The sequence below is a fragment of the Myotis daubentonii genome, chromosome 11, assembly GCF_963259705.1.
Source record: "Myotis daubentonii chromosome 11, mMyoDau2.1, whole genome shotgun sequence".
NCBI classification, from domain to species: Eukaryota; Metazoa; Chordata; class Mammalia; order Chiroptera; family Vespertilionidae; genus Myotis; species Myotis daubentonii.
In genome coordinates, this window is record NC_081850.1 from 44,086,517 (window position 1) to 44,108,235 (window position 21,719).

General features: G+C 42.9%; 1 protein-coding gene across 1 annotated transcript in view; it reads right to left on the reverse strand.

The window, feature by feature from the left end:
- The window catches only part of GNA14 (G protein subunit alpha 14), a 143,031-nt gene that overhangs the window by 104,988 nt on the left and 16,324 nt on the right, over positions 1-21,719 (reverse strand). The gene's annotated exons all lie outside the window — the stretch shown is intronic.

Here is a 21,719-nt window from a genome sequence, read left to right on the forward strand (position 1 = left end):
AGGTCAAATATGTGCATAGTTTTAAAAGCTTGCTTTAAAGTATTCTTTTTTATTCTTCCCTCCCAGTGAGCAAATGAGAAGGTCTGATAAACTAAAACCACCTTATATTGTATAGTCGTTCAATATTTAGAAAGTAATTCATAGAACTGCTTCCTTTTTGCCTAATGCCAAGGAATCCAAAAGCCATTCACCAGCAAGGCCTCGTTTGTCAGGAGTTGGGGGAGGGGAAGAGGACATCACTGCCAAGACTAAATAAATTGGAAACAGCTACAGAGATAAGGACATAATTCAGCAGCAACATGTTGGAACAACAGACTCAAAAAGAATCAGAATATAAGAACTTTCCGTTTAGACACTGGGGCAGGCCCAGTCCTCGACTCCAGGCTTGTGTTTTTCTGTTCTTCTAGTCCAAAATAGAGATTATGTCTGCTCTCCTGAACAAGGCAGGTCAGCATTTCAGAAGTGCACCAACACTCCCCAGCCCTCTCTACACTGGCCCAGAGTGGTGGCAGGAAAAGGAAACTTTCCATGGATCATCCCACTGCTCTGCTGCCCCGCTGGCCCTAAATAGGAGAACTAAAACCGAAGCTCAGTGTGCCTTCCACACAAAGTTTTGGTGCCCGCGTGTAGGCTGCTAGGTTCTAAAGAACTGAGCTAACACCAGAGCCGTAGGACTAGTCAGTCTTGGTGAAATGTCCTCTTTCCTAGTCTCTCAATTTTGAAAAGGGCCCCAGGCTGGGGCCCCATTTCTATAAAAGATGAAAGAAATGAAAGAACTCAAGTGTCAAGAGGAACCCTCTTCTGAATTAGAACTGAGTTTGTAACTACCAACCCTTTCTCAGAATGGAGGATGCTGGGCTTGACCTTGGCCCTCCCAGCTTTGCTCATGTTTCAAGGATGGTGTCTTCCCCGTGTGAGTGGGAGAGCTGGCTCCCCAAGTCTATGGCTCCTGCCAACAACTCTGTGTCTGCTTGAAGCAAGAAGATACTAATGTGTTATAAAAAAATAAGGAATACTGCCGGCCCTTGGGAAGAGAAAATAAGTGACCAGCATGTTGTGCGAGTGTGAGGGATTAAACCAAGCCTTTCTTGCTGCCCCTCTCTCTGCCTGAAATGCCATTTCCCAGAATTTTCACGGCTCTTCACTGCCCAACTCCAACGCCAGTTTTTGCAAGAAATCTCTGACTACTTCTGAACCGCTAACCACTTCACACCCTCACTTGGCAGCAGTGCTGCCCTATAGTGTAGCTGTTTACCATGTTTCATGCCCCCGTTGGAATGTTTGCCACTGTTGCCACATCTCTTATATCTGCATTCTCCACACCACTTGGCAAGACCCACGAGTGCATGGCTGATGCTTGATGACTATTTGCTAAATTAACGTCTGGATTTATTCCTTGGCTTTGCTCACCAAGGATTTGAGGAGCTGAATTAGTTAATTCCAGATGGGAATGTGCCATCTCTTCCCCAAATGGGCTACCAGAGCTCATGAGCACAGTGGATGATGCCTTCAGTGCTTACTTCTAGCTCTTTATTCATATTAATGATGACACCATCTGTCTAGGGCAGCGGTTCTCAACCTGTGGGTCGTGACCCCTTTAGGGGTCAAAAGACCCTTTCACAGGGGTCACCTAAGACTATCAGAAAACACATATATAATTACATATTGTTTTTGTGATTAATTACTATGCTTTAGTTATGTTCAATTTGTAACAATGAAAATACATCCTGCATATCAGATATTTACATTAGGATTCATAACAGTAGCAAAATTACAGTTATGAAGTAGCAATGAAAATAATTCTATGGTTGGGGGTCACCACAACATGAGGAACTGTATTAAAGGGTCGCGGCATTAGGAAGGTTGAGAACCACTAATCTAGGGCTTTCCATGTCCGCCATGCTCAATACAATACAAACACACACACACGGAGTAACTAGCTGCTATATAACTTTTCTGAGCCTGAGACCACAAGGCTGGGCAAGGGCAGCAGGATGATTTGGCCTCAGAGCTCCTGCTTTTATCCAGCCCAGCATATTAATCCCTTCCAAACCGTGGTTCCTAAAGCGAGATGCCGACCGTGTGATTATAAGACACTGCTTCTCACTGACGTTTCGCTTCCTGCTGCTCTCAGCTCACCCACTCTATCGCTTGACAGGCGTTGAGTGTGATAAAGTAAATCTGGACAGTGCCACGGACAGGAAATGCATTTTGCTGTGGCAAAATCCAAATTGCAACCATTTTGTCAAGAGAAAGATAGGAAAGAAGCACTCAGGGCTTTTAGGGGTGTGTTAGAAAGACAAGCGCCTCTAACACTCAGTGGAGCGGGCTGAGTGTTGTTTTTTAAACAAAGACAAGCTATGAGTCCTTTGGAAGATTGCCCAAGAGAGGCTGTGTTTATCTCCCGGGACAGGGAGGACGGAAGCAGCACACAGGGGCTCCCTCAGACCTGCAGGGAGGGAGCTGTTACCTCCCCTGCAGGCCAAGTGCACTGCGTGAAAATAGCACCACCAATGCTTCCGAGCAGGAAAATGCAAAGCCACTCCATGCTCCTCTGCGCTACAACACGCTGCTCTTCGAATGCCAAGTACACCAGCTCATCGTAGAGGCTGTCACTGACATCGAGTATAAACCTACACGTCAGGACTGATGAAAAGATGCTTTCTTACTGGTTCAAATGAAGCATGTTCATTAAGCTGGTCATAGAAACCTTGAATAGGTAATGGTATTTTTCATTCATTTCTTTCTTTCTGGCCAAAGAGACTTGTAGTATAGAACACAGTATGCACAACTCCATTTGTTGACTCTTTTTACCTCCGTTAGAAATAAAGACCTGACTGGGAAATGGTACAGGCTCCCTTTTAACCAAGGCTCTGGCTTTCTCCTCTGCGTCTTCCCCACAGTGTCCCATAACGCATGCTTGTGATGCACTAGAGAGTAAATGCTCTTTGGGATACACTTTGAGGTGGGAACATCAGGGGAAAGAAATAGAAAGACATTAAGCTGATCCCAAAGTATTCCAAAGGGGAGAAAAAAGAAGCTTGGTCATTTTGCTCTCTCACTTCGAGTTTTGACTGGAAGCCTGGTTGAAGTTATTGAAGGGTGATCTTATAGCTACAAGCAGCACTTCAGACAAACAACGGTCCTTAGGGTCTCATTCGACCCTCAGAACTGCCCTGACAAGCCCAGCACCGTGCCCATATTCTAAACACGCCTTCTTGTACCACGGAAGACCCTTTTGGTCTCACGCCTGAACTTCTCTGGAGAACTGATAAACACATTTTGCAGAAATGGCTGTAACTAAGTGGCCTTGAATGGGCAGTGTAACTTTAAAGACAAAACTGAGCTGTGAAAACTAAATCAGCATCGTGCCCAACACGTCGACGACCTTGATAAACAGCCTCTGCCTCAGGTCAAGATTCTTTCCTGGAACCATCTTCTTCAATAAGTTTATAAAATATTGGTCTTGCTTAGTGCTCTATCCTCAGTGATCTTCTCAGTAGAAAATACAGAAAAATAAGATACTTGATAACATGCTCCCTTTTTACTTTCTCCAACAAATTTTGTAACTAAAGAAACTTTTTTTTGATCGTATGTCACCTCTTTCCTTTTGCTTGAATTGAAAGCTGGCTTAGCCCAGTTAGTCATTTGGGGTTAATTTGGCAATATTTCATGGGGTTAGGCAGAGAACTCTGTTGCTTATGGGGACTCCACCATCACAAGTTTGGAACTGATACACATATACTCCTGACTGAGTCATCTTTGTATCCTTGTACCCTGTGACGGGCATGCCAGACAAACATTTCTCAGTTGAATGGACAAACTGAAATCCTACTCATCATTCGAGATCCATCACAAAATCTGCTCCCATAAAGACTTCTCTAGTCCCCAAAGACTGCGGTCATTTCTGACCCCTTGTGCAGTTCATTATTTATATCTTTATCTCCCTAATTATTAGAGCGTATGCTACCCCATAGACAGTGCTTTCTGTTCAGTTACACTACTGAATAAGCAAAAGCTGTACATTTGTCTCAAATCCACCAAATCCCATTGCTTCTGAGACTCAAGTAAAAACAAGGACTGGGAGGCGAGGGGGGGGGGAATCACTCTTTCTATTGTATTCAACCATACATTGAATACAAATTACCAACTGGGCTCCAGGCAAAGAGCCACTGAGGGCTCTGCCCTTGTGGCTGTCTTCTCTTTGATCAGCGGCCTGAAGGGGTAGTCTCTGGGAGTCCCTCTTTAAGTGGAAAAGGCCATGGTGGGTACAAAGTCTGAATGACCAGTTCAGCATCATGATTCATTGTTTACTAGCGAGATACCTATTCATGTCTAAATAATAAAGCATGAGCCAGGGATATAAAAATGACTAACCCTGCCTCTGACCCCCACAGGATCTCCCATGAGGGGAGACTGATGTGTAAATACTTATTAAGCAGTATAAGGAATATGAAAATAGATGAACACACCCAGTACTACAACTTCTCAGAGAAGGAAATAACTAACAGTTAAGCGTGTCAGGGGTTTGTCAGAGTAATCAATATTAGAGTTAAGCCTAACATGCATCAAATTTTCACCAGACATAAAGTCAGGAAACAGTATTCTGGACAATGAAATCAGCACTGGCATTACATTACATGCCTAGAACAACCGCTGCTATTAACATCTTGGTTTGAATTTATTCATTGCAAAATTAGGTCATTCCGTAAAATGAAGGTCCTGGAAGAAAAAGCCACACAACAGAGAAGCTTTAAGTAGGACGGATAGGGAGGAGAAAGGCCAGACCCCGGTGCCGCAATACCAAAGGCCCCTGTAAGTGCGGGCAGGTCACACCCCACACAGAGGCTGGTAAGCCAGGGCTGCATCTGGCCAGGGATTTGCTCTGAGAGGTAACCTTTTCCCAATTCCCAGGAAGGCACCAGGTAGGCTAAAGGTTGCTCTATTAGTAAACAAAATTTGATCACCATGAAGAAAACAGAGGTGAGTGGAACAAATGCCACTCACCAGCTTTGTGATTTAGATAAACTTGGCCCTGAGGACACAGCGTCTGCTTACAGGGAGGAGCCTGCTGTGGTCTATTTTCTGCAATGGGTTGATCAAGTTCAGGTGTATTGGTCAAGTGTTCGCTGGGCCATGAGCTGACAGCATCACCTGGACTCCTTCAGTCTAAGGCAGTGGTCGGCAAACTCATTAGTCAACAGAGCCAAATATCAACAGTACAACGATTGAAATTTCTTTTGAGAACCAAATTTTTTAAACTTAAACTATATAGGTAGGTACACTGTTATTAACTTAATTAGGGTACTCCTAAGGCTTAGGAAGAGCCACACTCAAGGGGCCAAAGAGCCGCATGTGGCTCGAGAGCCGCAGTTTGCCGACCACGGGTCTAAGGCATTTCTCCTGGTGAAACATCCCTTCCATCCACCATCATACCATGTAACACCAAGGTTTAAAACATGGTGGTTAGAGACAGAAATGAAGAAAATTACTTTTAAAAAACTAGCCAAATAAAAAAACTGTATGTGTAGCATCATAAAGTATCTCAATTTCTAAAGTGAAGTAACACTTCTCTTTCCATTTTCATTAAGATTCAACTATAAATGGTCATGATGTCCTTGTTTGGGGGACTTTTCTCAGCTGTCTAGTTTTTTAAAAAGCATTGGAGGTTCAGTTCAGATTTTATGATGATGTCCAAACGCTGTACCCACCTAATGGAGTGAAAGGGCAGAGGACAGCTGAAGCACCTTGCTTTACATCCTTGCATTTCAAAGCACTGAAATGTAATGATGGTCAAGTCCCTATCCTGACAACAACAAAAGAGCTCGAACATTCTTTTTTTTTAATATACTTATTTATTGATTTCAGAGAGGAAGGGAGAGAGAGAGAGAAAAAAAAACATCAATGATGAGCGAGAATCCTTGATCGACTGCCTCCTGCATGTCTCACACTGAGGATCAAGCCCGAAACCTGGGCATGTGCCCTGACTGGAAATTGAACTGTGACCTCCTGGTTCATAGATCAACGCTCAATCACTGAGCCATGCCAGCTGGGCAAGCATTCTTATCAAGAGAGAGTTTTTGTCAGTAAAACTGATATTTTTTTTCCCTTAGGAAATTTTGAGAGCAATCGATTTCTCCTTTATCTACCAGGTGGAGTGCACAGGAACCTGTGAAGGTTCTCCCTGGCACAACAGGGAAATTCATGGCTTCCCATTTTTCCTCCTGGGGCCCAAAATGTGCAAATGCTCTAATGCTGGTCACATGGCACCTTGGAGCTGCTAAAACACACTAAGTTCCCCTTGAGAGACTCCGGGTAGTGCAGAGAGCAAGACGAGAAACCACAGCGTGAAAAACAGAGTGTGAGTGATAAACAGATCTAGGATCTCTGGGAAAAGGAAGAGGTCAAAGGAAGAATCTTTTTTATTCAAGATTAATCAATCACTAACATTAGCACTCACAGACAGGATCCTCGTTTATTCCGATGAAATAAATATTACCTGAAATAAAACTCTCTGGCCCTACACACGATGTTTTAGGAATTATGATTTGCAATATTTTCTAATGGGAAAAGAACACATTCCTGTAACAACAGGGTTTTATTCTACACAGAAAGAACTTTCCCAGTTTTAGAAACCGTATCAGGGCCGCTCACACAGGAATGTGAGCTGTGCCATGCTCAGAAGGGCCTGGGGTTTAATGCTCTGGATGCCCTCCTGAAATCCATCATCATGTTCGCACAAAGGACCCCTTTCCATTCTGCACTGGCCCGCACGTGATGCAGCCAGTCCTGAACATTATTTAACCTGCCCCCCAATTCACTAATGCCCTACATGTCCCGGCTTATATTTCCACGCTGCCAACTCTTTATCGCCTTCTTTGAAATCAGGCACACGTCCGGTCTCGCCAGGCTCCCCACACATCAGTGGTTGGCAAAGCCTGGCCCAAAAGCTCTTCACACAGTCACTAGGCCACACTGGTATCTGTGTCCCGGGCGTGCTCATACGCTTCTTCCACAAGCAAATGACATTTGTATTAAAACTAGACATCACTTCCTACTGTTACAAAAGCGATGTCCTTCCCCTACCTACAGAATGGTCCCCCCTTATCTGCGGGGGTTCGTTCCAAGGCCCCCAATGGAGGCCTGAAACCACAGAGAGTATCAAACCCTGTATGTACTATGTTTTTCCCATATATACATACCTATGATACAATTTAATTTACAAATTAAGACTAATAAGAGATGAACAACAATACTAAAATAGAACAGTGATAACAATATGCTGTAATAAAAGTTATATGAATGGGGTCTCTTTCTCTCATATTATTTTATTGTACCATCCTCACCCTTCTCCTTATGATGCTGCATGAGGAGATGAAGTGACGTGAGTGACACAGGCATTGTGACATAGCATTAGGCTGTTACTATAAGGGTTACTTGCACACAAGCACAGGGTTAACTCGACAGTTGATTTGACAGCCACACTAAGTGACGAATGGGCAGGTATCGAACAGAGTGTGGACACGCGGGACAACGTGATGACTCACAGCCCGGGTGGGCTGGTGCGAGATTTCATACTGCTACTCAGAACGGAGCACAATTTAAAACTTGCAAATTGTTTATTTCATGAATTTTCCATTTAATATTTTTGCAGTGCAGTCGACAGCAATAACTGAAAGCACAGAAGTGCAACTGCAGAGAAGGGGACCTACTGTGCCACCGTGATGGCGTCTGTGTGGAAATGGAAAGTGGGTACAGTGTGGAATGTTTTGGTCTGGTGACTTTTCTAAGAGCCATCGATGCAGACCCCAAACCACACCTATTGGCTATCAGAAATGACCCCAGATTTCTCCAGCTCCAGGCGGAACTCGAATACTATAGCCTGGGTCTGTGCTTCTTAAACTGAAGAGAAACCTAAGGGGTAGTTGGCAGTGTGCTGGGTACACAACGCCACGGAGGAAATGTCTAGAAAGCAGATATACTCTCTGTAACTAATCAGGAACATTATCTTCAATATAGGAAGAAATTTGCAGAGCCTAATGTAAAATCCCCTTTAATTATGGTTAATATGTGATGTCAGTGATGCTTCCTGCTACTGTTGCTTAAGCTTATACTCAAATGCCCAAGGTTCCTCCTTCATTGTCTTTTGCCATTAAGGATCTTGGATGATTACCTTCTCTGCTATAACAAGAACCACACACATGACAAGTTCTCACAGGATGACAGTCCCGTGGTTTGTATTTAGAGCAAAGCAAGCATCTGGTAAAGGTGGAGTTTGAGCCTCCCTCCTGTGGTAAAGCCCTAAGTGAACATGCAGTCAGCAGAGCAGGGTGGGGCTCAGGATTGATGCCCTTCTTTCCACATGCCATCACGAAGGCCATCTGGCCACGTGGGCAACGGGACCAGCGGATCACTCTTCCATGCCCACCATCATCTCGAGTCTGTGGATATTGTCTGAAAACTCGGCAAAATAAACCGCACCTGGCTTCTCTCTCATAACTAACCACCTCGTAGACCTGCCCGTTTACCTTACAAATCTTACCAAGGAAGCAGAATGACATGAAGCAAAAACACATAATCCAAAGCCCAAAAGTCCAAAATCAAGTCATGGTTCTACCATTGGCTAAATGTATCTGAGTTTCTGAAAAGGGAAAATAGAAATAATACCTGACTACCTATGGCAGCGGTTCTCAACCTGTGGGTCGCGACCCCTTTGGGGGTCAAACGACCCTTTCACAGGGGTCGCCTAAGACCATCGGAAAACACATATATAATTACATATTGTTTTTGTGATTAATCACTGTGCTTTAATTATGTCCAATTTGTAACAATGAAATTGGGGGTCACCACAACATGAGGAACTGTATTAAAGGGTCGCGGCATTAGGAAGGTTGAGAACCACTGACCTATAGGGTCATGATAAGAATTAAATTAAATAGAGGAAGCAGTATAAGGTGCTAACAATTATTATCTCATTCTTCCTACCCTTCTCATTGCTTTTAGCATTACCTGACGGTCCAACATAACTTGGTAAAAACTGATACTTAACCCTATAAAAAGTACCTAAATACCTCAACATTAATTTTTTAAATAAAATTGTTAAATGTGAAAATCCAACTGGGCTATAGTGACTACGGGAACCAGTGCTCCTTTATTGCCCACAAATTTTTCAAAATTTCTATAGGAAAGAGCCCACCCTGCACCTCAGCTGTGTTGACCGAAGAGACTGCCAATCCTTGGATGGAAAGATGGACATGAGGCGCTCCTTATGGTGACTTCTAAGTGCTCAGAATAAGATGTCACTGCAGAGAGGACCTCCCAGCTGCTCCAGATTCTTAAAGGCCTGGGTCCCTAACCTTCTGTTAAAAAGGCTTTAAAAAAATAGATAGGAATATTCTTTTTTATTATTATTGATTTCAGAGAGAGGAAGGGAGAGGAAGAGAGGGACAGAAACATTAATGATGAGAGGGAATCACTGACTGGCTGTCCCCCGCATGTCCCCCCACTGGGGATTGAACCCGCAACCTGGGCATGTGCCCCAACTGAGAATTGAATTGTGACCTCCTGGTCCCTGGGTCTACGCTCAACCACTGAACCACAGTGGCTGGGCAAGAGAGGAATAGACTTTATTAGAGATTTAGGTCACAGTTTTGCTAACTGCTAAAAAACAAATGTAAATATGTAAGAATATTTGTTGCACATAACTTTTTTCATATAAAATAAACATAGAAGTTACCTGGGTGGGGGGAGCTTTTCATTCCACAAATTCTAGAGATAATAATTAAAAAATAAACAACTCTGATAAACAGGAATGACTGATGTAAGCTCACAGCAATGGAACCTTCCCTGCATAGAGAGACTGGTAAGCAGCAAGCACATGGGAGAGGCCTGCAGAGCTCCAAGGGGAAGAATGGGTAAAAGGTGAAAGGATGATGGAAGCACAGGCTGGAAACCCCAGAAAAACGCCCCTTGGGCTAACTCAAAGAGGAAGATCAACCCAGCAAGCAATTTAAGGCCCCTTATGTTTCTCTCTTTTCATGTTCAGGATCTCTGCATTTGGAAGCATAAGTTCCTTCCATTTCCCAAGTGGACTAGCAGGGACCTTAGACTAGAGCAGTGATGGCGAACCTATGACATGCGTGTCAGAGGTGACATGCGAACTCATTTTTTTGGTTGATTTTTTCTTTGTTAAATGGCATTTAGATATATAAAATAAATATCAAAAATATAAGCCTTTGTTTTACTATGGTTGCAAAGATCAAAAAATTTCTATATGTGACACGGCACCAGAGTTGAGTTAGGGTTTTTCAAAATGCTGACATGCTGAGCTCAAAAGGTTTGCCATCACTGGACTAGAGTCTAAGAGTCACTAGTCTTAGACTAGAGTGGAATCATAGACTATAGTTATAGACTAGAGTCACTATCATAATTTTCTTTTTTTTTTCTTCTTAAAAAATACGATTCTAAGCAAGAATATTCACTGCACATGACAGCCACTGACTGCTGTGTGAATGCCAATTTGACCCTGGGATCTACAGTGTCTGGCACCAGAAATGCTCAATAAGCATTTATGGAACTTCTCAAGAGACCATGATCCCTCTTCTCGGGAGACAGGTCTCACACATCTTTGAGTCACAGAGATGGCTGCAGGAGCTGCTGCATGAATGCTGCCATGCGATTTGCTTTGTTTCTGCCACTGACCATGACAAAGCCCCATCCAAGGAGCGAGGAGGCCAGGATCACGGGGCAGAAACCACACTGGATGCCAAGGAGCCTTGGTTCTAGTTCTGATTCTTTACTAATCAGCCAGTTCCTTCTCTCGGTCCCAGTTACCTCAGCTTGAAATAATGAAGTGGAACTACATGGTTTCTAAATTCCTTCCATGTTCCAAGGTCCTATCATAAGCAGCATTATTTTTCCATTCCAAAACAAAACTAGATTTAAAAAAAAAAAACTATCCACTGGTAAGGAGCACTTCTTGATAAGTTTAATATATTCTGTTGAAAGACATCTCCCTTTCCTGTTAATGGGAGGGAGCCATTCAAACAATGAAGTAATTCAGGAAATGTTTGCCAAAACAAGATGAACTAGATTCATGAGTGGGCAGCAGTGAAATGAAACAGAAACATTGTAATGCTTTATTATTTCCCCAAAAGGAAGAAACGATTCTCTCCATCTAAGGCCTTGACCCAGGAGAAAGCAATCTAATTGATCTGGAAAAGAATTACCAGCAATTAATCGTTATTGTTCTCTAAAAGGGAAAAAGGAAAAGCTATCTCCTACTAAAACAATAAATTTTGAGAAGTTAATTTTCCAGTTACTAGGATGAAAATCTTCATTCTTAATGAATCTTTCTAGTGCAAGCATAGACAAATCTCTTTGAAGTCAAGCAACATTTCTCCCTACAAACCCATTAAGCTGGTTGTTATTTCTGGAACAACTAGTTAATGAATATTAGCCTGTAATTGAACAAAGCCAGAATTTCAGCCTCTTGGATACTTTCCTTATTAATAGGCAGAGCCCGTTCTTTTCAGGAGGCGAATGGCCAATATTACTAAAACAAGTATCATAAATATAAAAACTGACACCTGTTTTCAAGTGCTATGTCTCCTGTTTACCCACTCTGTCTTAACAAAGATTCAAAAAAGAATTGGTGCATGAATGCTGCCATCAAATGGGCTACAAAGAGCTTAATTAGTTGAATTTCATGCTGTTGTCATTTTCTGGGTAGGAAAAAATGCTATATAGCTCAAAAGCTTCAACCTTGCTAAGCCTTCTGTTTTCCATTGAATGTCTGTGTCCCCACAAAATCTGTATGGTGAATCCCTAACCCCCAATATGATATTAGGGGGTAGGGGGTTTTGAGAGGTAATTAGGTTTAGGTGAGTTCATGCAGTAGAGCCCCCATGATAGGATTAGTGCTCTTCTATCTTCTAAGAATCGGAAGAGATACCAGAGCTTCCTCTCTCGTCATGTGAGGACACACAAAGAAAGCAACTCTCTACAAGACAGGAAGAGGGCCCTCAACCATGCTGGCACCATTATCTTGGACTTTGCAGCCTCCAGAACTGTGAGAAATAAATGTATATTGTTTCTGCCACCCAGTTTAGGATACTTTGTTATAGCCTCAAGCTAAGACACCTCTCTTTTGTTATCTGGAAAATAATGGATTTGCATGGAATGATTTTAGATTTATTCAAGCTTCAACAGTCTATGATAATAAAAGATAGGACAGATTACCGCAGAAGTAGGGTAAGAGAATTCCACATTAGTCACTGGCTCACCCAAGCAGAGATAGCAAGTGACATGCTGAGAAAGCACAATTAAGAAATTAGAATAAATGATTGCTGATGAATTCTGAAAATGGAGGCCATCATAAGTCAATAAGCAGGAAAAAGGACTCGATGGAACCACTATTTCGAGGTAGATGATGCAAGTAGTCATTGGGCGTTGGGATGGCACACTGGGTCAAACGTGTTCAGACCTGTCTTATGCAGATTAACATCATCTTTGCTTCACACACCTGAACCTGATATAAAAAACAATGGCTGTGGAACCAGAAAAAGATTTGCTATAAAGACCAACTCCCAAGGTCCTCACAAGTGTTTCTGGCTGCTGAACATCTCTTCAATGCCGGCATGCTGGTCTGTACTAGTTTCCTCGGGTTGCCATAACAAAATACCACAGGCTGGATGGTTTAAACAACAGGAATTTTTTTCTCATGGCACTGGAGGCTGAAGTCCAAGATCAAGATGCTGGCCAATTCCATTCTTAGGGAGAGAGCTCTTTCTGGCTTGACGATGGCCACATTCTCACTGTATCCTCACATAGTAGAGAGAGAGCAGAATCTCTAGTATATCTTTATAAAGGCACTAATCTCTTTGGACCACGGACCCACTCTCATGGCCTCTTTGAACTCCACTTACCTCTTAAAGGCTCATACTCAACTACCCTCACACTGGGGATTAGGCTTCAATTTATGAATTTTGGAGGGACACAGTCATCCAATCCATAGCATGCCCCTCTACACTCACAAACTAAAGCTAAATAAGCCACTGAGTCATTCATGCCCATACATATATGAGTTTGATCAAATGAAGGCAACCAAATAAACTGCTTCTGTTATTCATTTCTGCTACAACGTTATAGACCAGAGAGACAGAGCAAGAATCGCCTATTGGAAATATTTGCAAAATGTAAGAAGATTGAACTCTTGCTTCAGAGAGGACTAATGCCTGAAGGCCACCAAATTCTCCCCTCTCACTTGTGTTAGGAAGAATTTGGGTTTCCTTTCTTAAGACATTTCCCCCTCCCTTGTACATCAAGGATGATTTTATCAAAATGGGGTGGGGGTTACTAATGCAGAATCAGGAGGAAAGAAAGAGCAGAAGAATAAGAAGTAAGGAGTTACAGACACATTCTGAGACTGGACCACATGGCTCATGACTTCAACCCAGTTACATCTGTTTGACCCCACCTTATCCTCAAGTGGTCTAAGGCAGCTAGAAGACTGGCGACTGAGATGGTGCTGTTGAAACCAAGAAGGGTCTAAGACTTAACCCTACTTTGAAAGTTAGCCTGCCACACAGTTTCCATGGTGCTGGAGGAAAACATCAGACCCCAAGGGTCAGAGACAAAGAACCTTATTACTCAGAGCATAGAAAGCAGCATGCGCATCAGCACATTCATCTCGGTTCCCCTGCGCCCAAGTCCCAAGGGATCTATGTGGGCAGGCCCAGATGGATGCCTGATGCTCTGTGGTCGCATTACAGGAGAGGAGCTCTGAGCGTAGGGAACTTGAATCTTTTATGGTGGATTGCAAGCTTGCCTGCCCTTTACTCTGGAGAAAGACCTATCTCTGTCTTCTAGACCAGTGGTCGGCAAACTCATCAGTCAACAGAGCCAAATACCAACAGTACAACGATTGAAATTTCTTTTGAGAGCCAAATTTTTTAAACTTAAACTATATAGGTAGGTACATTGTTATTAACTTAATTAGGGTCCTCCTAAGCTGGCCTTTGCTAAAAACGTCCTCAATCTGATTGAGGTACGTTCGCTGAGGTCGACCCCTTCCAACTCTCCCATCCACACTCGTCTTGTATACTTGTTTCAGATAGACGAGTGTGGATGGGAGAGTTGGAAGGGGTCGACCTCAGCGAATGTACCTCAAAACAATGTACCTCCCCCGCGCTGCGTATTCCGTGCCCTGACCAACCAACACCCCCCACTTCTTCTAATGCCAATTCTTCAAAATAGACTCGCCAGGCCAAAAACCGACTTCTGTCCATGGGCCACGAAGTTTCAATTGCACTGTATGTGCGTGCCCGCACGTGGTATTTTATGGAAGAGCCACACTCAAGGGGCCAAAGAGCCGCATGTGGCTCGCGAGCCGCGGTTTGCCGACCACTGTTCTAGACTGTTTATTATATGAACGTCCTTGAAAAGTAAGTCCAGGAAAAGGACAGTTAGTGTCTTGCTTGCAAGACATGCAGAAACCTGAGCAGTCCGTGGGGAATTACCTCCCAACAGTGGCCAGAAAGGTGGAAAGACAGTGACCCTGCCTTGGTTTTCATCCTCCTCCTTTTGTGCTGTCCCCTTTCCAGCCCTTTTCTCAGACAGGTGTTCTTCAGAGAAACAGAAGGAAGCAAAGCCAAGGCAATGAAAGTGATGACTTATTGTTCTGCTACTAGTGGAGTTGGTGACTTGTCCTTCTTGTACCCACCACAGCCTGACACCAAAGTTAAAAATGGAAAAGACTGTGCTCAGTGACCCAAACAGCATTCAGCCTTTGGATTTCTATACTGAGTGACCCTATGGGCACAAATCTACTTAGAATTCTTTCATGATCTGGAAATATCTAAACTACATGTGTCCCCACAATACGTAGGATGAAGGCCCATGATCAATGCACAACTTAAAAAACATCAACATAAGAAAAAACTAAAGAGGAAACAACAGGTAACTAATAGTAATAATGCAGTCAATGCACCACGTAATATTTCCATCAACTGTATATACAACGATGGTTTCATAAGGTTAAAATGGAGCTGAAAATTCCTATCACCTAGTGATGTCATAACCATTGCAGCACAATGCAACTCTCACATGTTTGTGGTGATGCTGTTGTGAACATACCTACTGCTCTGCCAGTCATATAAAAGTACAGCACATACAAGCATATTTGGTATCTAATACTTGATAATGATAATAAACAACAATGTTACTAGTTTATGTATACACTATACTTTTTAGTCATTATTTCAGTGTGTACTCTTTCTACTTACAAAAAAAGTTTTCTGTAAAGTAGTATGTAGTGTTAAACCTGCTAGTACATGCGCTTTATATGTCTCATGTTTACCAAACCTTTGATTGCATCCTTTTCTCTTGTGCTTGATTTAATCTCATGGTTTATAAATCTAGTGCAGCCTAAGTATACAGTGTTTATAAAGTCTTCAATCATGTACAATTATGTCCTAGACCTCCACACTCACTCACCACTCGCTCGCTCACTCACTCACCCAGAGCAACTTCCAGTTCTGTCAGCTCCATTCATAATAAGTGTCCTATACAGGTATATTCTTATATTTTATACTATATTTTTACTGGAATTTTTATATGTCTACATATGTTTAGATACACAAATATTTACCACTGTATTAAAACTGCCTACAATATTCAGTCCAGTAACATGGTGTGCAAGTTTATAGCCTAGAAGCAATAGGCTGTACCATATAGCCCATGTGTAGTAGCTAGAGTAGACCATCTAGGTTTGTGCGGTGTACTCTATCTCTATGATGTTTGCACAACTACGAAATCACCTAACAATGCATTTCCCAGAATGCATCTCCATCGTTAAGTGGCACATGACTACACTAACAAAAGAGTTATATGACTAACTGGTTATAATAAACCAGAAGCTATGCTAAAGATACATATACAGGGTGTCCTGAAAACATGTATACTCACTTTAACAGCTGATAGCTCAATTGATCTTTCTTTCTTTTCAGCCAGACTAAGCTTTGAACAAAGAAATTCATCCTGAATGCTACTGGAAGTTTGAAAAAGCAGTTGAAGTACAAACACTGCCTTTAAAATTATTTAAAGTGTGTATACATCTTTGGGGACACAACACAAGGTGTCCCCAAAAATGTATACACACTTTAACAGCTGATAACTCACTTAATTTTCACTCCTTTTCAGGTTTAACTGATTTGAAATAATGGGTGAAGCCAGATTGAGCTTTGAGCAAAGAAAATTTATCCATTAGAATTTTTTATGAGGATACATAAAAGATAAAGTTTATGGCACAAAACTGGCAACAGTTGACAAATTGAGGGCACACAAATACTGAACAAAATGATTCTTGATGTTTGCAATTCCAATTGCTTAAGGTTATCAGCAGTGCCCAAACCAGAATGGTCATCAGTTTGAAAATAAGCATTGACAAAAAAAAATTATTCATTTCTGTAGATTCTTCTAAATTTCAAAACCTAACTGTATGTTAATAAACATTGACTTTATAATCATTCAAAGAGTGTATACATGTTTGTGGACATGCTACGCACACACACACACGTATATAGATACATGTATAATCTTATTTGATTTTACAAATAGAGTCCTAAAGAAATTAAGTTACTCTTCAAGAGTCATACAGACACAACATGACAGTTGGGATGTAGACACAAACACTGAGCTCTTATTCAGTGCACCAGTTTGCTTCTGACAAGAAAGAAAAAGTAAGATCATACCCACAGAACCAAAATCAAAATCTGCACCAAAAACCATGGCTAGCCGTTAAGCAACGTGTGACAACTAAGGAAAGGTTTCCCCCCAAGATCCTGTTCCAGATACCATTCCTACCAACCTGGGCGTGTAGGTAGCTCCAAACCCAATCTCTATCAAGCAAGGCAAAATACCTCCCTGAGTTAGCTCATGCTCTTTGAGTCTGAAACCAGGCAAATGTGTAACAAATAAGTGAAAATGAAAAGCAAATGCCAAAATCTAAAATTCAAACAAATACAAAGACACAAAGGCAAAAGGAAGTAAGACAAAGACACACACACTCATGGGCTAAACCTGTATTACATGAACTGGCTTCAAGAAAATTCTACCGCCCTGACCGATGTAGGCTCAGTGGTTGGGGCATCAGCCTGTACCCCGAAGGGTCGAGTGTTCAATTCCTGGTCAATGGCACGTACCTGGGTTGCAGGTTTGATCCCCAGCCCCAGTCAGGGCATGTGTAGGAGGCAACCAATTGATGTGTCTCCCATCAACGTTTCTCTCTCTCTTTTCCCCATCCTGCCCTCCCCTCCATTCTCTCTAAAAACCAATGGGAAAAATATCCTCAGGTGAGGATTAACAAAAGAGAGAGAGAGAGAGAGAGAGAGAGAGAGAGAGAGAGAGAGAGAGAAAAGAAAATTCTACCATAACTTAATTTGGTATGTGCTGCTAATTTGCCACTAAATTGCTCCCAATACTTTATTTCCACTTCCACTTCTTGCCAAAGCAGAATCATTAAGAATTTTAATCCTCTTGGGAATGAATGGACCTAGAGCAGTGGTTCTCAACCTTGGCTGCATATTAGAATAACCTGGGAATCTTTTTAAAATCCTGATTTCTGGGCCTCATCCTCCAGAAATTGTTTCTTTGTTATGGGGTGGGGCGACAACATTAGTAACAAAGAAACAGAATTTCCGGAGGATAAGGCCCAGAAATCAGGATTTTAAAAAGAGTCCCAGGTGATACTAATGTGCAGCCAAGGTTGAGAACCACTGACCTAGAGGGTATTATGCTAAGTGAAATAAATCAGTGAGAGATAGACAAATACCCTTTGATTTTACTTATATGTGAACTCTAAAGAACAAAATAAATGAACAAACAAAATTGAAACAGACTCGTAGATACAAAGAATGGACTGATAGTTACCAGAGGGGAAGAGGTTTAGGACACTGGGTGGAAAAAGTGAAGGGATTAATAAGGACAAATTGGTAGTTACAAAATAGTTACAGGGATGTAAGCACAGCATATGGAACAAAGTCAATAATCCTATATAGTGGGGCCTTGACTTACCAGTGCCCCGACTAACGAGTTTTTTGAGAAACCAGCTGTCTCTCCGCGGATTTTTTGCATTGACTTGATAGAGTAATTTGAGTTAACGAGCTCCTTAACGAGCTCGGTCTGGGAACGAATTAAACTCGTAAGTCAAGGCCCCACTGTATAATAAAAGGCTAATATGCAAATTGTCCTCTCGACTAGGAGTTCAACCAGAGGGCGGAGCCAGCCGGCCAACCCTCTGCAGCCCCTCCCTCCCGGCCGGCCCAACCCCATTGGCCCCAATTGGGGCAGGCTGGCCAGACCCCACCTGTGCATTAATTCATGCACCAGGTCTCTAGTACTGTAATATTTATGTGTGGTGCCAAGTGGGTACTAGAAATACTTGGGGGAGGGGGATACTCTGTAAAGTCTGTCTAACCACTATGTCAAGAATATGACATAGATTGTCTATTCACTATGCTGTACACCTGAAACTCATACACAATACTATAAAATGTAAACTAACTGAAAGATAAAATTTTTTTAAAGAGTTTTAATCCTGTTGGAAAACATGTTGGAGGCGAGAGGAACATATTCACTAAGGATTAGCAGCAGTTTCTCCCACTGTGTAAGAGAAGAAACAGCAGCCAGTCAGTGAGAGTAGCAGAGAGGTCATCGCTCTATTTCTTCTTTGGAAACAAAGTGTATTCGTCAGAGTAGGCTAGATTCTGCTGCAGTCACAAATAAATCCCAGTATCTCAGTGATTTTCCACAGTGAGAATTTATTTTTCATTCACACATATAAGGTCCAGTGCATGTGTTCATGGTTGGGCAGCTTTCCTCCAAGTGGTGACTCAAACCACAAGCCACTGTTTGTCTCGTAGTTCTGCCCTCTCTAGCTAATGGCCTCAAAGATGACTGCAGAAGGAGATGAAGAGGACTGTGGATGGGAGATTCATTATGGGCCAGATTTATTATGGCAAATAGGTGGCACTTACTCTAAGTAGAAAAAGAGAAGAGATACTTCCGATATTCTAGGCTGTAAATAAATGACCCTTAATACTGATCTCCCTTTAATGGTTTAAAAACCATTCTCTCCATCATTTCCACCCATGCGACCAACACTGGACACATGCCCCACCCATCTTATTGTCTGCCACACAAGGTGCCAAAGCACTCTGGGTCCTCAGTTCTTGGGCTGTCTGGATTAGAGTCCCCACATCTTAGTATTTTCAGTGTATTTCTTCAATAAATCCTGGGGCCCCATGCGGCTCAATTTTGACATTCTGCCACATTTAAATAAACAGAGAGAGGCAACTAACATGTATTTAATTCTCCACTTCTTTCTCAGTCTTTACAAAATGCCAAATAAGAGATGCAGTCTTAATTTTCAGAATGTTTCCTTGAAATGTTCTCTCCTGATCACTGCTTCTTTTAGTATCTTCCACACAGAGAAAACATTCCCTGAAACTCTTACTCTCAACACTCTAACGCCCCCTCTGAAAAAGCCCCCTGACATTCAGCCCCATAGCTTTTCTCACTTCCCTCTTCCCCCTTCCCCCTTCTTCATTACAGATCAACTTGGCCTCGCTCACCTCTTTAGCATTCTCACTGCATCATCCACTGCCTGGATCTCCCATGGAGAGCTACCAGCTGACCTGGTGGAAAACAAGCTTGTTCTCAAAGAGTCAGTAAGGGGTGGTCAATTGCAAATGCTCCCGTGACATAATGGACTGTAAATGCCAACAGCATTGAAAGTGGCAGATGCCAGTTGGCCTCCTAAGCAGTGGTCGGCAAACTGTGGCTCGCGAGCCACATGCGGCTCTTTGGCCCCTTGAGTGTGGCTCTCCCACAAAATACTGACTTCTGCGCATGGGCCACGAAGTTTCAATCGCACTGTACGTGCGCACGTGGTATTTTGTGGAAGAGCCACACTCAAGGGGCCAAAGAGCCGCATGTGGCTCGTGAGCCGCAGTTTGCCGACCACTGTCCTAGTGTTGGGAGCTTAGAAAGACTAGGAGGCTTAGAAGTCTTATTTAACCGAAATCCATTTACATTTGTCAATCTTACTCTTCCTTGTACCCGCAGTTCTTGGAATGGAGAACGTTCTCAATTGCCTGTGAAATCAAGGCAAATGGTTTTGCAGCTGAAACAAATGTGACAGGAGCACTATCACTGAACCTTTCCACAGTAAGAAATGCGACTGGCCACCCAATTCCATCAGTCTTCAAATTAGCCGTTAACGTTTTAGAAAATAAACTCTCCCCATCTTTCTCAGAAATTGGCCAAAATGAATTGGAATGTCAGGGGAGGATGTTTTTAAGCCATTAAAGTGAAATCAATCTTAAGTGACACTTATTTTTAGTCTAGAAGGGCCTTCTTTTTCTCCTCAAGAAAGTACCACTAATTTGGCAAGGTCCCGATCAGTTCTCCTCACCTCCAGGAAAATGTGTCCGAGCCCCAGCTGTCAGGACGTGGCACTTTCTGTTCTGCCCTCACCAGGCATTCGGCACCTGCTTCCTCCTGCTGGGCATCACCTCTCAATGTTTGTGTCCCCTCTCCAAAGGACATAGGCAGTGGCCAAAAAGAAGCTGAGTCCACTCTCTCCCCCCATGCATGTCCCAAGGCTTTTTTTCCCTTCACCAACTTGTCTATGATCATACACAGTCTGTACTTAGAACATCCCAACTCAGTGTTAGTGATTGAAAATGATGTATGTAGAATTGTGTATATTATTGCATATTATACATCATGCACACAAGTCTTCAAAGGATTACAAAATCATCAGTTCTCTCTGTTTGTGTTTATTTTTTATCAGAGAGAACCCAACATACAAGAAAGAACATGGAATCAAAGGGAGAGCACAAGATCTTTTCTTATTTCATAACTAGAGGCCCAGTGCACGAATTTGTGTACCAGTAGGGTCCCTCGGCCTGGCCTACAGGATCGGGCCGAAACTGGTTCTCTGACATCCCCTGAGGGGTCCCGGATTGCGAGAGGGTACAGGCCAGATCGAGGGACCCCACGGGTGCACAATTGGGGCCGGGTAGGGACACGGGTAGTTGGCCAGCCGGGGAGGGACCGCAGGAAGGCTCCAGGAAGTGTCTAGCCCAGGGGTGGGCAAACTTTTTGACTCGAGGGCCACAATGGGTTCTTAAACTGGACTGGAGGGCCAGAACAAAAGCATGGATGGAGTGTTTGTGTGAACTAATACATGTTAACACTGCTGCTGGTGAAGGAGCGGAGGGGAGAGCAAGAGAACCCTCCGCTCTTTCGGCTCCGCGGGCCGGATAGAACAGCCGAACGGGCCGTAGTTTGCCCATGGCTGGTCTAGCCCATCTGGCTCAGTCCTGATCGACCGGACCCCAGCAGCAAGTTAACCTACAGGTCAGAGCGTCTGTCCCCTGGTGGTCAATGCACTTCCTAGAGAGCTGTTGAGCGGCCTTAGTATATCATTAGCATATTACGCTTTGATTGGTTGAACAGCCGACCGGTCAACCAGACACTTCGCATATTGGGCTTTTATTATATAGGATAGTAATTTAATTTTTTCATGTCTTGGACTTGGATCCATAGTTTATGATGTTAGTGTGGGATAAATGAATGAAAGATCTGTCTGCAGTCTTAGTTCTTAGCCAAAGAATAGGATGGGGAGCACCCAACCTGTGGTATCCATGCTGGGA